This window comes from Coregonus clupeaformis, chromosome 17, assembly GCF_020615455.1.
Source record: "Coregonus clupeaformis isolate EN_2021a chromosome 17, ASM2061545v1, whole genome shotgun sequence".
NCBI lineage: Eukaryota > Metazoa > Chordata > Actinopteri > Salmoniformes > Salmonidae > Coregonus > Coregonus clupeaformis.
In genome coordinates, this window is record NC_059208.1 from 17,790,130 (window position 1) to 17,803,702 (window position 13,573).

Below are 13,573 nucleotides of genomic sequence, written 5' to 3' on the forward strand. Positions count from 1 at the left end.
TTGCCACTTCTATTTTTTCGATTTAAGCCTACTAGAAAGTGTGCCCCCCCCCCCCTTCAGGTCTGGAGGGAAGCAAAAGTCATTCCGCTACCTAAGAATAGTAAAGCCCCCTTTACTGGCTCAAATAGCCAACCAATCAGCATGTTACCAACCCTTAGTAAAACTTTTAGAAAAAATTGTGTTTGACCAGATACAATGCTATTTTACAGTAAACAAATTGACAGACTTTCAGCACGCTTATAGGGAAGACAATTCAACAAGCACAGCACTTACACAAATGACTGATGATTGGCTGACAGAAAATGATAATAAAAACATTGTGGGGGCTCTTTGGTTAGACTTCAGTGCGGCTTTTGACATGATCGATCATAGTCTGCTGCTGGAAAAATATGTGTTATGGCTTTACACCCCCTGCTATATTGTGGATAAAGAGTTACCTGTCTAACAAAACACAGAGGGTGTTCCTTAATGGAAGCCTCTCCAACATAATCCAGGAAGAATCAGGAAATCCCCAGGGCAGCTGTCTAGGCCCCTTTCTTTTTTCAATCTTTACTAACGACATGCCACTGGCTTTGAATAAAGGCAGTATGTCTATGTATGCGGATGACTCAACACGACACACGTCAGCTACCACAGCGACTGAAATGACTGCAACACTTAACAAAGAGCTGCAGTTAGTTTCAGAGTGGGTGGCAAGGAATAAATTAGTCCTAAATATTTCTAAAACCAAAAGCATTCTATTTGGGACAAATCATTCACTAAACCCTAAACCTCAACTAAATCTTGTAATAAATAATGTGGAAATTGAGCAAGTTGAGGTGACTAAACTGCTTGGAGTAACCCTAGCTTTTAAACTGTCATGGTCAAAACATATTGATACAACAGTAGCTAAGATGGGGAGAAGTATGTCCATAACAAAGAGCTGCTCTACCTTCTTAACAGCAGTATCAACAAGGCAGGTCCTACAGGCCCTAGTTTTGTCGCACCTGGACTACTGTTCAGTCGTGTGGTCAGGTGCCACAAAAAGGGACTTAGGAAAATTGCAATTGGCTCAGAACAGGGCAGCACGGCTGGCCCTTGGATGTACACAGAGAGCTAACATCAATAATATGCATGTCAATCTCTCCTGGCTCAAAGTGAAGGAGAGATTGACTTCATCACTATTTGTATTTGTGAGAGGTGTTGACATGTTGAATGCACCGACCTGTCTGTTTGAACTATTGGCGCACAGCTCGGACACCCATGCATACCCCACAAGACATGCCACAAGAGGTCTCTTCACAGTCCCCAAGTCCAGAACAGACTATGGGAGGTGCATAGTACTACATAGAGCCATGACTACATGTAACTCCATTCCGCATCAAGTAACTGATGCATGCAGTAAAATTAGATTTAAAAACAACAGATAAAAATACACCTTGTGGAACAGCGGGGACTGTGAAGCAACACAAACATAGGCACAAACGCACTATACACACACATGGATTTTGTATTGTAGATATGTGGTTGTGGTGGAGTAGGGGCCTGAGGGCACACCGTGTGTTGTGAAATCTGTAAATGTATTGTAATGTTTTTAAAATTGTATAACTGCCTTAATTTTGCTGGACCCCAGGAAGAGTAGCTGCTGCCTTGGCACCAGCTAATGGGGATCCATAATAAATACAAATGTGATAATGAAGCCCAGGGAAATTACACCTGCTTTCTATCAAACACTTTTCTAGCATAGGGCTTAGGCTAAACGCACATTTCCAGCTTGTGTCCTATGAAGTGCAGAGTACCTTGAGCGTCGCTTTAGTACACTACCAGGCTGTGTTCTGCCCCCGAGCTGAGCCTAAACATTTTCTGTAGGAATGCTCATGCAAATATTGACCTTCAATTAGGGAGTACAGTGGATTAACAGATGCCCTTGCATGGCTTTGCAGTACGGGCAGAAAAAACAGACATAAACAACAACAGAATATACATACCCACAGTAGACAAACACACACCTAAGTTGTAAATATATCCCAAAAAACACACACACAAACGTTTGTTTTACTATTCTTGTGGGGACCAAACAATTCATTCCCATTCAAAATCCCATTTTCCCTAACGAACGACCCAGCATCTAAAACAACATGCTCTTTATGTGACCTTAACTGCCTTCATGCCAGGGCACAGCCAGCGGCCTAGGTACTGTGCTGCTAGGCTTGCATGGTCAAGGCATGCATGACCCAACATTGAATTAACAGTGGTGACGTTCTGGGGACTTGGGTTGAAGACCTCGGTTGGAGAAGGGGTGAATGGCTCTAAAAGAAGCTGAGCGGTATTAGCAACCTCCAGCCTTATATGTAGAGGTGTGTTGGTGACATGCAAATGCAGGGATTTTTCTGCCATTGTAATCCTTGGGCGTGAAAAATAAAGTATTTTTTTATCAATATTGTTTTAATTACTTTTCAGGATGGAAAAACACTTTCAGTGTAAACTTAAACCAGATATGAACTATGTAGAAAATATAATATATATATATATATATAAACAGTGAGGAAAAAAAGTATTGTCAGCCACCAATTGTGCAAGTTCTCCCACTTAAAAAGATGAGAGAGGCCTGTAATTTTCATCATAGGCACACGTCAACTATGACAGACAAAATGAGGGAAAAAAATCCAGATAATCACATTGTAGGATTTTGAATGAATTTATTTGCAAATTATGGTGGAAAATAAGTATTTGGTCAATAACAAAAGTTTCTCAATACTTTGTTATATACCCTTTGTTGGCAATGACACAGGTCAAACGTTTTCTGTAAGTCTTCACAAGGTTTTCACACACTGTTGCTGGTATTTTGGCCCATTCCTCCATGCAGATCTCCTCTAGAGCAGTGATGTTTTGGGGCTGTCGCTGGGCAACACGCACTTTCAACTCCCTCCAAAGATTTTCTATGGGGTTGAGATCTGGAGACTGGCTAGGCCACTCCAGGACCTTGAAATGCTTCTTCGTTGCCCGGGCAGTGTGTTTTGGATCATTGTCATGCTGAAAGACCCAGCCACGTTTCATCTTCAATGCCCTTGCTGATGGAAGGAGGTTTTCACTCAAAATCTCACGATACATGGCCCCATTCATTCTTTCCTTGACACGGATCAGTCGTCCTGGTCCCTTTGCAGAAAAACAGCCCCAAAGCATGATGTTTCCACCCCCATGCTTCACAGTAGGTATGGTGTTCTTTGGATGCAACTCAGCATTCTTTGTCCTCCAAACACGACGAGTTGAGTTTTTACCAAAAAGTTCTATTTTGGTTTCATCTGACCAATCCTCTTCTGGATCATCCAAATGCACTCTAGCAAACTTCAGATGGGCCTGGACATGTACTGGCTTAAGCAGGGGGACACGTCTGGCACTGCAGGATTTGAGTCCCTGGCGGCGTAGTGTGTTACTGATGGTAGGCTTTGTTACTTTGGTCCCAGCTCTCTGCAGGTCATTCACTAGGTCCCCCCGTGTGGTTCTGGGATTTTTGCTCACCGTTCTTGTGATCATTTTGACCCCACGGGGTGAGATCTTGCGTGGAGCCCCAGATCGAGGGAGATTATCAGTGGTCTTGTATGTCTTCCATTTCCTAATAATTGCTCCCACAGTTGATTTCTTCAAACCAAGCTGCTTACCTATTGCAGATTCAGTCTTCCCAGCCTGGTGCAGGTCTACAATTTTGTTTCTGGTGTCCTTTGACAGCTCTTTGGTCTTGGCCATAGTGGAGTTTGGAGTGTGACTGTTTGAGGTTGTGGACAGGTGTCTTTTATACTGATAACAAGTTCAAACAGGTGCCATTAATACAGGTAACGAGTGGAGGACAGAGGAGCCTCTTAAAGAAGAAGTTACAGGTCTGTGAGAGCCAGAATCTTGCTTGTTTGTAGGTGACCAAATACTTATTTTCCACCATAATTTGAAAATAAATTCATTAAAAATCCTACAATGTGATTTTCTGGATTTTCCTTTCTCAATTTGTCTGTCATAGTTGACGTGTACCTATGATGAAAATTACAGGCCTCTCTCATCTTTTTAAGTGGGAGAACTTGCACAATTGGTGGCTGACTAAATACTTTTTTTCCCCACTGTGTGTGTGTGTGTGTGTATATATATATATATATATATATATATATATATATATATAAAATCTTCATTTTAGCAGACGCTCTTATCCAGAGCGACTTACAGGAGCAATTAGGGTTAAGCGCCTTGCTCAAGGGCACAGACAGATTTTTCACCTAGTCGGCTCGGGGATTAGAACCAGCGACCTTTCGGTTACTGGCACAACGCTCTTAACCACTAAGCTACCTGCCGCCCCCACTAATGTAGCTTACATTTTCCGGTTTGGATGAGAATTGTGTTACGCTGTCGTTACTTCTGTGAATGTCTGAACATTGCATCCAAAAATAAACTGCTCACATTGAGGACATAACGTCGTAAAGACTGTTTGTTCAGAATGTGTCTGGATAACACATCTGGATTCCACTGGAAGCCTTTCCAGGGATTCAAAGGGCTTTTTCAGAGTGTGCGTGTGTTGCGGCCTCTGTTTTCATAGACAGAGGCAAGGCTTAGGGGGCTTTTTTTGGAGCGTCTCCCGTCAGCAGATCCCCAGCACGGCTGGAGGATTTTCCCCCAAAGTCCTCCTCCGCTCTTCCCCTCCTACCTCCTCCCCTTCCATGAAGCAGAAATCCCCACCAGAGCAAGGCACACAGGGCTCCAGCACTGGCAACCACCTAGATGGCTTCCACACAACACAAAGGAACACAGAGACAGCCTTGCTCACAGCACTGCTACTCTCACATGGGAGACAGGTTACAGACGAGTGGAAGGCTTGATAGGGAAATAGAGAGATGTGGAGAGATAGTGAGGAGGTGTAGCCTAGTCGGTGTGGCTCCTGCATGTTTTGGTCATTTTTCCTTTTGTCTCTGGTATACACACACAGGCACAGACAGACCTCCCTCACTTAACCACTGAGGTGTGACCAGGCTGAGCATAAAGAGGACATGCAGATACTAGACATGGACAGCAAAGCAGGGGGAGAAGGGTAGAGGGAGAGTGTGGCAAAGACAAAAGAGAGCAGGGAGCAAGAGAAAAGAGAAAGCGAGAACACATTTGAGAAGAACAGATTAGGGAGGTAAAGTACAAGAAGGCTGACATATTTTGTCCAAGTTTTGGCTTCAAAACAAGCTTTTTTACTTGGAAAAATAAAAATCACAAAAAATAGCTTTACTTGATTTTCAGCCATTATCTTCACTGAACAGTGTGTCACTCGTCTGGAAGTGAAATAGTACAATTAGGATGAACAATTAAGGTCTTGTTAAAGCTTCAGCTCAGGGAAGTTGTGAAAAGAGGGCGTACCCTCCAACACACCCAGCTGAGGGCCCGTGTATCCTGGGACCTATAAAACCTCCAAATATCTCTCTCTCTCTCTCTCTGTATGTGTGTGTGTGTGTGTGTGTGTGCCCCACCACTGAAATGCAATGCCTTGCCTGCAAGACCAATCGATAAATATGCAAGTCATGCATCTGGCCTGATCTCTCAATGCAACACAGAGAGAGAGCCTCCCGCTCTACAGTCTTTATTGCAGGATCAACACACAAGTCCACACAGCACTATCTAGCCATGGTCATTTGGACCCTGCATCCACTAAACGCATTAAGGCTACAGGATTTCATTAACAACTTTAATGTGTGAAGGTTACAAGTAAGCCTCCATTTCAATGGTATCCCATGTCAATGAGATAAAAGAGACTAGTCACCAGCTCTGGACAGTGGACACTGCATGGGCAGTAGCTTTCTTATCCATTCCTAAAACAAGACACCCCTCCAAAACACTGCTCTTACCAATAATAGCCTGCCACCACAGACATACTGTACTCGTGGTGTATGACACTGCAGTCACACTGCCACTGTTGCACAAGAGACTAAAACACGCGCACAGTGAGGTTCTCTACATTCCCTCTCCCAAAAGGAGCGTATAACATCAGTTTACACATATAAAGATATAGCCCAGGCAGAAGTAGTACAGACAATATTTTCCACACACACTAAACCTTAGTAGGAGAGCTGTTACCTAAAGGCCTTGTGTGGTTACAGACATTGGGTACTATTAATATCATTTCTTGTAGGGAGCTATTTGACAACTGCACCATGCAAAATCCCTCATATGAGCCCATGTTCTGTTGGTAAATATGAGCACATGTAATGATTAACTACTGTGGGAGTAAGGAGTGTTACAGTAACAACATCCTCCCTATCTACTCTTATTGCAGATCCTGCCCTGTGTGTGTGTCTATTGCGTAATCACCATTGGCACTGGAGCCAACCACAGTAACATATCAGTTGAGTCTGCTACCGAAGACTCTTTCGTTGAGGTAGCCAACACACTGGCCTGGGTCTGTGCCAGGGACATCTAGTATTTAGACCCCTTCCCTTTTCCCACATTTTGTTACGTTACAGCCTTATTTTAAAATGGATTAAATAAACATTTTTCCTCATCAATCTACACACAATACCCCATAATGACAAAGTGAAACAGGTTTTTAGACATTTTTGGCCCGCGGCTGAATCTAGTTGATGATCCCTGGCCTACATAGTAAGGATGCATTTACAATGAATTAATGACCTTACTGAAATAATCAAGCTAGTGGGCCAGCTGGCTTCCTGACCAGTGCTCCAGTTCTGGGTTTTCAGTCCCCCCAAAAAATGTGTCCAGGGCCTTGTTCCTGGCTCCCTCTTCTCTGAGGGACATAGTTGTTCTATTATTCCTTTGTGTTTCAGAGAACAGGATTAATGACCAGCGGCGGGGACATGAAAAGGTTGTGTCTGCCTGTTTACTTCTGTCCCTAGGACCAGTCTCTGGGATTAAACACCCTGTGTGTGTGAATGTGTGTGTGTGTGTGTGTGGGGGGGGGGGGTGCTTTCAATGACCACTGGCAGGCCAAAGCAAGGGAAATGAATAACTGCAATAGCAGCCACAGAGTCATGGTCACAGTTCTCCAGACACAAACATAAACACAAGCGACACAGTAAGAAGAAGAGGACAGACAGGTGGGACAATGCCTAACAGCAACTCCTGTCCACTTACAGTAGCTACATCCTTGTTACAGTATATGCTGGGTGTTGGGAACCATATGTGACTACACATAAAAGACGTCTGCTGCTGTAACTTACTAGAAACAGCCATCCTTGCCAGACCAGACTCTCTGCTCCTCAGTCTCCATATCATCTGCATCAGAAACCGCAGCTGTCTGAATGCCTATTTGGATACTGGATCTCAGAGACTGGATATTATTCCGCAGCAACACACACTTCTTGTCCTCTCTGCCACTGGCATTTCATTAATTTAAATCAGCATGTTGCCGCCTGCTTGGCTGAGTCGGTGTGTGAGAGATGAGGAGGGGGAGCTGGATGCAAGGTGTGTTTGTGTGAGAGAGAGGTTCTGTGTTAATTGGCAGAAAATCACCCTCACCCATCTGAAGCACTGTGTGAGCCAGGGACACGAGAACTACAGGAGACATACATGATGCACACACACACCCACGCACGCACCCACCCATACATACACACACAATACTGTACCTGTGCCTATGTGCTGCACAGCCTGCATGTTGATATATTGGGGCTAATCAAATTCCTATCAAACAGTGAATGCCAAAATCCTGAATAGCTAGTATATTTGTCATTCACCCCTTTGAAATCACTCACTGGTAAAGTTATGAGAGGTTCTCCAATAACATTCAGTTTAAGTTTTTTATCAAAGTAATCACACTTAACAAGCCAGTATCCCTCCTGTCAATGTTTCTGCCAACTTATCACGATAAAAACACAAAGCAAACTCAACCAGTAGGTTATGACCATTTTCACCACAACCATTTAGTGCTTAAGCTCTAAATGGTTTTAATGATCAAGTGGTTTACGATGACTTCAAACAATTCTGACCTTCCTGAAGAAACAAACCCAAAATCTCCCAGGCTCCATGCTGAGCTAGTGCTGCTGTCCTCCGCCAGCACAACAAGTTGCTCAAACACCGTTCTCTGAGGAAATAATTGCATATTGGCCTCTATACACAGATCCCCCTCAGCACGAGAGCATGACTGTACTTCACTGCAGCCCCAGAGCAGAGGAAAGACTGTAAGAAAGGCCTGGGTCTAGGCCTGTACTCTAGGGGCCATTGACAATGCTTTTTAGTTCAGAACTAGGCTTAATCTGTATCAGGGAAACTGGCCCCTAGAGAGCAGCAACAATATCATAACCAGATCTGCCTCATTACATTTTGCAAACGCCATGCTCTACCAACTGAGCTACATCCCTGCCAGCCATTCCCTACCCTACCCTGGACGACACTGGGACAATTGTGCGCCGCTCCATGGGTCTCCCGCCGCCCCATGGGTCTCCCGATTCGAACCAGGATCTCTAGTGGCACAGCTAGCACTGCGATGCAGTGCCTTAGACCACTGCGCCACTCGGGAGGCCTATGGAAGGTTGGAAACTTAACCACTAAATTCTTGGGTTGTTAGGGATTTTGGCAGAGGCTCTTTATCTACCTCCCCAGAGTCAGATTAACTCATGGATCCTATTTGTATGTCTCTACGTCCAGTATGAAGGAAGCTGCTAACTAGCATTATCGCAATTGGCTCGTGAAACTACCTCTAACTTCCATCATACTGGACCGATACATAAAAGAGGTATCCATCCACGAGTTCATCTGACTCTGTGGAAGTAGATAAAGGGCTTCATTGCCAAAATCCAGAACTATCCCTTTAAGAGTGCACTTTCTATCTTCCTCTGTTCATTAGCTTAAACTGGTTTTACCAGCCTATTGCCACCTTACCTGGGGAGCAAATAAACAGTCCTAAATCCGCCTGTATTTTCTTTTACCTGCTTTTCCAAGCATGTCCTATGGATAGCCCCTGCGTGTTCTTTTTCAGTGTTGAGTATTGAGCAAAGAAAAAGGAAAACCGCCACAATCCAGCAGTGATTGCAGGCAGCCAACTGTTCAGACAGGCCAGAGATAAGGTTCGGAGGTGGCGTGTGCTGAGGAGAGCTAAATTAAAACAACTAGTGTACACATCCCACCACATAACTGGAGTGAGTGAGTTCTTAAACTGCCCAGTTAGTTCAGGGCTGTGAGGCCCATGTCTGACTCTTAGAACTGTCTCTCTTAAAACGAGACCAAGGCCAGATATCCAACAAGTGGTTTGGCCTGATGCTGTCAGATCACCAAATATTTCCAGTTGCACTACAGAAGGCTCACATGTCCAACATCAATACATGTGAAACAATGAGTGTCTTCTTGAATGTTGCATCATGGTGGTTGCAGTCAAATACTATATCGTTTATCCTATGTATTCTTCAGATATACATATTCTATCCTACTGCTGATAGCTACTGCTGCAAGCTAGTATTGGGAGCACTGCATTGTGAAAAGCAATTACTTCATCTGAGCGCAACGTATGTTGTTGAACGCTAAACGAGAGACTTCGGTTTTTGTTTGTGTAAAGTTGTTTCCTTGTAAAGTTTGATTTGATATACTTTTTGATTTTGGATCCCCCGGCTCAGTTGCTGTGAACGCTACTACAGTGCATTCGGAAAGTATTCAGACCCCTTGACTTTTTCACAATTTTGTCATGTTACAGCCTTATTCTAAAATGGATTAAATTAATTTCCCCTCATCAATACCCCATAATGACAAAGCCAAAAACAGGTTTTTAAATTTTTTTGCAAATCTATTAGAAATAAAAAACAGAAATACCTTATTTAAATAAGTATTCAGACCCTTTGCTATGAGGCTCGAAATTGAGCTCAGATGCATCCTGTTTCCCTTGATCATCCTTGAGATGTTTCTATAACTTGATTGGAGTCCACCTGTGGTAAATTCAATTTATTGGACATGGTTTGGAAAGGTACACACCGGTCTATATAAGGTCCCACAGTTGACAGTGCATGTCAGAGAAAAAAAAACAAGCCATGAGGTTGAAGGAATTGTCCGTAGAGCTCTGAGACAGGATTGTGTCGAGGCACAGATCTGGGGAAGGGTACCAAAAAATGTCTGCAGCATTGAAGGTCCCCAAGAACACAGTGGCCTCAATCATTCTTAAATGGAAGAAGTTTGGAACCACCAACAATCTTCCTAGAGCTGGCCGCCCGGCCCACCTGAGCAATCGGGGGAGAAGGGCCTTAAAGCAACATCTCAAGACATCAGTCAGGAAGTTAAAGCTTGGTCGCAAATGGGTCTTCCAAATGGACAATGACCCCAAGCATACTTCCAATGTTGTGGCAAAATGGCTTAAGGACGACAAAGTCAAGGTATTGGAGTGGCCATCACAAAGCCCTGACCTCAATCCTATAGAACATTTGTGGGCCGAACTGAAAAAGCATGTGCGAGCAAGGAGGCCTAAAAACCTGACTCAGTTACACCAGCTCTGTCAGGAGGAATGGGCCAAAATTCACCCAACTTATTGTGGTGGGAAGCTTGTGGAAGGCTATCCGAAACATTTGACCCAAGGTAAACACTTTAAAGGCAATGCTACCAAATACTAACTGAGTGTATGTAAACTTTTGACCCACTGGGAATGTGATGAAAGAAATAAAAGCTGAAATAAATCACTCTCTTCAATTATTCTGACATTTCACATTCTTAAAATAAAGTGGTGATCCTAACTGACCTAAAACAGGGAATTTTTACTAGGATTAAATGTCAGGAATTGTGAAAAACTGAGTTTAAATGTATTTGGCTAAGGGGTATGTAAACTTCCAACTTCAACTGTATGACATTATTGGGAATATGCACAGTGAAAATTCTAAACTTCCAAAAGAGCAAGCTAAAATTACCCACACTAAAATGACCCGTTAATATATGGGGTAATAGAAAATATAAAGGAAAAAAGGGATAGATGCAAAGCATATTTTTATATCATGTCATGTAGGCCTACAGTACAGTCTAACCGTTTGTCCTAAAATGCCCTTGATGGCAGTCCCTTTTAACATGCTTAAAAAGGAACCAAGAACGCATCGTGTCAAACGCGGACAATGACAACAAATGAATTGACCATGTCCTATGACTAATGCACAGAAAATGTAATATCACCAGTATAAGAAGGAGATCTCATACGGTCAGCATTACTGTAATGTGTGTTTTCAGACAGGCGACCCACTACAGTATCGACTCAAGCTTTCCCAACAAAGCAGCCCATCACTAGGCTATGCGCAATTTCATTCTGGACAGTGGCGCTCTCCAGAATTCATCATCAACAGATGACTGGCATATAGGTAAGCCAAAACTGGATGAATGCATGCTTTGCTATCACATTGCAAGATGTTATTTCTAGAAATCCCATGTAGCTCAGTTGGTAGAGCATGGCGCTTGCAACGCCAGGGTTGTGGGTTCGATTCCCACAGGGGGCCAGTAAGAAAATGTATGCACTCACTAACTGTAAATCGCTCTGGATAAGAGCGTCTGCTAAATGACTAAAATGTAAATCGCAGATGTAGGCCTATGCAGACTATTCTAGGCTATGATTCACAGTATAACATGATCAACTCCAATGATCAAGACTATGTTGAGCAAGTTAGCACATTAATTCATATAAATGGACAGACTTTACGTTGGTGAATGAAGGCAGGTTGGCCTAACGATTTTTGCCATCCTTCTTTTTCCCCATTGCACAAGAATGTAGCCAAGAAAAAAAAAGTTTAAGCACACAATTATTTTACGCACACAATTTATATTAGAAATGCACGATATTAGGCTATATTACCAAAAAAATTGCAATGTACCCTAATATAGCCTAAAAATGTCAAATATATAGCATATTCTTATTTTAGCCTGTCAAAATACAACACATTCAAAATTCCTATCTATAATAGCATAGCATATTCAGAATTTAACCAAAGACAGTACAGTATGAAGATAGGCAGAAACTGCTTCTTCAATAGAAATCCCCGATCACACTCGGTGATGTCATGGCGACGTTAGCTTGCGAAACTCATGCGCAGAAACACGTAATCGGGTCTAACGGTAGTCTCGCGCCGAACTGCGCATGTGCATAGCTTCAGCTAAAGGCACTCCTTCAATATTAAGTTGTTTCTGAATTAAATGAAAACGTGACCGTTTGTCACCTTCAAGAGGTTGGAGTGTTCAACTACTTAAGACATTGGCTCGAATAATAATAATAATATGCCATTTAGCAGACGCTTTTATCCAAAGCGACTTACAGTCATGCGTGCATACATTTTTTTTGTGTATGGGTGGTCCCGGGGATCGAACCCACTACCTTGGCGTTACAAGCGCCGTGCTCTACCAGCTGAGCTACAGAGGACCACATCAAGGTTGTGCCTTTAGATTTCGAGAAAATTAACAACTAATGAATAATTACTGTCATTACTCCTCAAACCTGGACCTGGTCTGCTTGGTCTGTTTCGCAAGCGTTCCCGAAAGTCTTGCGATGTTGTTGCCTCTGGGTTTAGAAACTCTGTGATTTGACAGTCAGGAAGTGCAATTCAATTCACGGCATGTGCTACAATTCCAATACCGTTACAGTAGCAATGTAATACTGTCTACTTTACACTGAGATTAGGCAACTTGAATGTTGAGCAGCCCAAATATTGGAAAAATAAACAGAGTGAGTGCCAAAGTCCTCAACTTCACAGCATTAGCCTACAACTGCCATATTTCTTCATATTTCCTAGAGCTTGGACATAATGTCATCATATTCTTCACTAACCCGGTCGTTCGAACAACTAAAATACATAACGTGAAGTTACACGGTTTAGCACTACTTACCAGCTTGCTACGGTGTGGGTGCTGCAGCCATTTATCCCGTAGCGAAAGGGCCAGAAGTCCGCATTCCTCGGCTGTGTCGCGGTGTGTGTAGTGCAGATCTTGCAGCGCTGCTTGAAGGCAAGCTGAAACAAACTGGGGGGCTTTCCCTTTGCCTTGTCAAACTGGAACTACGACGCCACATTCAGCTGATTAGCACAACAAAAACACCATCACGCGCTACACAAAAACTCCGCGCCGCCGCACGAGACGGAAAGAGGATCCCGCCCCATTTCATCGTCTCCCATTGGCCTGGCTTGCTAGGACATTTTAATTCGATGGGACTTGTGAAGCAAAAGTCCGAACTTGAAATCTTCTTCATACTTCTTATTAAAAGGGCTTGCAAAGCAAGAGACCCCACTTTAAATATTCGTCATACTTCTTATTATTACTATTTGGAAAACTACTCCTCTTACACCGTTTAAAAATGCACTGTGCAGAAATCGCTCCACCATTTCTTGGTTGCAAAAAATCTTATAGTTCACCTAATTTCAGTTTATGTGACAAAACGAGCAAGTATAGTGTAGAGAATCATTGTACCATCTAAATTGCTGGGAAATATAGTTTCCATAACCAAAATTATTGCATTTTCAGCTGTTTGAAGCTGGTGTATTAAACCGAAAGTAAAAGATGCAAAAACAAAACTTAATCACAGGAATCATAGAAATAGCGCACATAGAACAGATCTACTATCGCTTCATAGACTTGCTTTCAATGAGAATGACAGATCTATAACTCACATTTCTATGTGAAT

The 13,573-nt window shown here is 43.0% G+C and overlaps 1 protein-coding gene across 1 annotated transcript in view; it reads right to left on the bottom strand.

The window, feature by feature from the left end:
* Positions 1-13,026, bottom strand: part of LOC121585921 (transcription factor HIVEP3) — a 110,301-nt gene extending 97,275 nt beyond the window's left edge. The window contains exon 1 of the mRNA XM_041902251.2: positions 12,784-13,026. The gene's annotated coding sequence lies outside the window, so the exon portion shown is untranslated. The remainder of the gene's footprint in view (positions 1-12,783) is intronic.
* Positions 13,027-13,573: the final 547 nt, after the last annotated feature.